Genomic DNA, 3567 nt, shown 5'->3' on the forward strand with positions numbered 1-3567 from the left:
TTTTTCGTCACTTTTTGGGAAGAATTTTGCTGGAGAGCCAGCTTTTCTGCTGGCAGTTACTCTCTGGAGTCTTAAAACTCGAGACATTTGGCACCAGTGTTCCAAATGGTTATATAGCATTTTGGAAAGTAAGTCTTTGACTTCAACACCTACACATACAAAACTCAGGGGCCCCACGATACAATAAAACACCAAGAAAAAAAACACATGAAATTAAACATGGAACGAACAACTCGGAAACCGCCAACAGCACCCTCAGTAGAGAACATCCCGTCCCGGCCGTCGTCAGTACCTGCAACAAGAGAAAGGGAAGAAAAAAACTGCAAAGAGAAAACGAAAACGGTGTTTGTGAGTCTACATCCAGTCTCAACTTAATTTCAACATCAATTCAAAGACTTTTCCTTCCAAAGGCCATAACGCCATTTTTCCTCACTTTTTGGGAAGAATTTTGCTGGAGAGCCAGCTTTTCTGCTGGCAGTTACTCTCTGGAGTCTTAAAACTTGAGACATTTGGCACCAGTGTTCCAAATAGTTATATAGCATTTTGGAAAGTAAGTCTTTGACTTCAACACCTACACATACAAAACTCAGGGGCCCCACGATACAATAAAACACCAAGAAAAAAAAAACACATGAAATTAAACATGGAACGAACAACTCGGAAACCGCCAACAGCACCCTCAGTAGAGAACATCCCGTCCCGGCCATTGTCAGTACCTGCAACAAGAGAAAGGGAAGAAAGAGAAACTGCAAAGAGAAAAAGAAAAGGGTGTTTGTTAGTCTACATGCAGTCTCAACTTAATCTCAACATCAATTCAAAGACTTTTCCTTCCAAAGGCCATAACGCCATTTTTCTCACTTTTTGGGAAGAATTTTGCTGGAGAGCCAGCTTTTCTGCTGGCAGTTACTCTCTGGAGTCTTAAAACTCGAGACATTTGGCACCAGTGTTCCAAATAGTTATATAGCATTTTGGAAAGTAAGTCTTTGACTTCAACACCTAAACCTACAAAACACAGGGGCCCCACGATACAATAAAACACCAAGAAAAAAAAAACACATGAAATTAAACATGGAACGAACTCAACTCGGAAACCGCCAACAGCACCCTCAGTAGAGAACATCCCGTCCCGGCCGTCGTCAGTACCTGCAACAAGAGAAAGGGAAGAAAGAAAAAATGCAAAGAGAAAAAAAAGGGTGTTTGTTGGTCTACATGCAGTCTCAACTTAATTTCAACATCAATTCAAAGACTTTTCCTTCCAAAGGCCATATAGCCATTTTTCGTCACTTATTGGGAAGAATTTGCTGGAGAGCCAGCTTTTCTGCTGGCAGTTAACTCTCTGGAGTCTTAAAACTCGAGACATTTGGCACCAGTGTTCCAAATGGTTATATAGCATTTTGGAAAGTAAGTCTTTGACTTAAACACCTACACATACAAAACTCAGGGGCCCCACGATACTATAAAACACCAAGAAAAAAAAAACACATGAAATTAAACATGGAACGAACAACTCGGAAACCGCCAACAGCACCCTCAGTAGAGAACATCCCGTCCCGCCATCGTCAGTACCTGCAACAAGAGAAAGGGAAGAAAGAGAAAACTGCAAAGAAAAAAAGAAAGGGTGTTTGTTAGTCTACATGCAGTCTCAACTGAATCTCAACATCAATTCAAAGACTTTTCCTTCCAAAGGCCATAACGCCATTTTTCCTCACTTTTTGGAAGAATTTTGCTGGAGAGCCAGCTTTTCTGCTGGCAGTTACTCTCTGGAGTCTTAAAACTTGAGACATTTGGCACCAGTGTTCCAAATAGTTATATAGCATTTTGGAAAGAAAGTCTTTGACTTCAACACCTACACATACAAAACTCAGGGGCCCCCACGATACAATAAAACACCAAGAAAAAAAAAACACATGAAATTTAACATGGAATGAACAACTCGGAACCGCCAACAGCACCCTCAGTAGAGAACATCCCGTCCCGGCCATCGTCAGTACCTGCAACAAGAGAAAGGGAAGAAAAAGAAACTGCAAAGAGAAAAAGAAAAAGGTGTTTGTTAGTCTACATGCAGTCTCAACCTAATTTCAACATCAATTCAAAGACTTTTCCTTCCAAAGGCCATAACGCCATTTTTCGTCACTTTTGGGAAGAATTTTGCTGGAGAGCCAGCTTTTCTGCTGGCAGTTACTCTCTGGAGTCTTAAAACTCGAGACATTTGGCACCAGTGTTCCAAATGGTTATATAGCATTTTGGAAAGTAAGTCTTTGACTTCAACACCTACACATACAAAACTCAGGGGCCCCACGATACAATAAAACACCAAGAAAAAAAAACACATGAAATTAAACATGGAACGAACAACTCGGAAACCGCCAACAGCACCCTCAGTAGAGAACATCCCGTCCCGGTCGTCGTCAGTACCTGCAACAAGAGAAAGGGAAGAAAGAAAAACTGCAAAGAGAAAAAGAAAAGGGTGTTTGTTAGTCTACATGCAGTCTCAACTTAAATTCAACATCAATTCAAAGACTTTTCCTTCCAAGGCCATAACGCCATTTTTCCTCACTTTTTGGGAAGAATTTTGCTGGAGAGCCAGCTTTTCTGCTGGCAGTTACTCTCTGGAGTCTTAAAACTTGAGACATTGGGCACCAGTGTTCCAAATTTATATAGCATTTTGGAAAGTAAGTCTTTGACTTCAACACCTACACATACAAAACTCAGGGGCCCCACGATACAATAAAACACCAAGAAAAAAAAAAACACATGAAATTAAACATGGAACGAACAACTCGGAAACCGCCAACAGCACCCTCAGTAGAGAACATCCCGTCCCGGCCATTGTCAGTACCTGCAACAAGAGAAAGGGAAGAAAGAGAAACTGCAAAGAGAAAAAGAAAAGGGTGTTTGTTAGTCTACATGCAGTCTCAACTTAATCTCAACATCAATTCAAAGACTTTTCCTTCCAAAGGCCATAACGCCATTTTTCCATCACTTTTTGGAAGAATTTTGCTGGAGAGCCAGCTTTTCTGCTGGCAGTTACTCTCTGGAGTCTTAAAACTCGAGACATTTGGCACCAGTGTTCCAAATAGTTATATAGCATTTTGGAAAGTAAGTCTTTGACTTCAACACCTAACCTACAAAACACAGGGGCCCCACGATACAATAAAACACCAGAAAAAAAAACACATGAAATTAAACATGGAACGAACTCAACTCGGAAACCGCCAACAGCACCCTCAGTAGAGAACATCCCGTCCCGGCCGTCGTCAGTACCTGCAACAAGAGAAAGGGAAGAAAGAAAAACTGCAAAGAGAAAAAAAAGGGTGTTTGTTGGTCTACATGCAGTCTCAACTTAATTTCAACATCAATTCAAAGACTTTTCCTTCCAAAGGGCCTATAGCCATTTTTCCTCACTTATTGGGAAGAATTTTGCTGGAGAGCCAGCTTTTCTGCTGGCAGTTACTCTCTGGAGTCTTAAAACTCGAGACATTTGGCACCAGTGTTCCAAATGGTTATAAAGCATTTTGGAAAGTAAGTCTTTGACTTAAACACCTACACATACAAAACTCAGGGGCC

Source organism: Patiria miniata, unplaced genomic scaffold (genome assembly GCF_015706575.1).
Source record: "Patiria miniata isolate m_02_andy unplaced genomic scaffold, ASM1570657v1 HiC_scaffold_14, whole genome shotgun sequence".
In the NCBI taxonomy this organism is placed as follows: Eukaryota; Metazoa; Echinodermata; class Asteroidea; order Valvatida; family Asterinidae; genus Patiria; species Patiria miniata.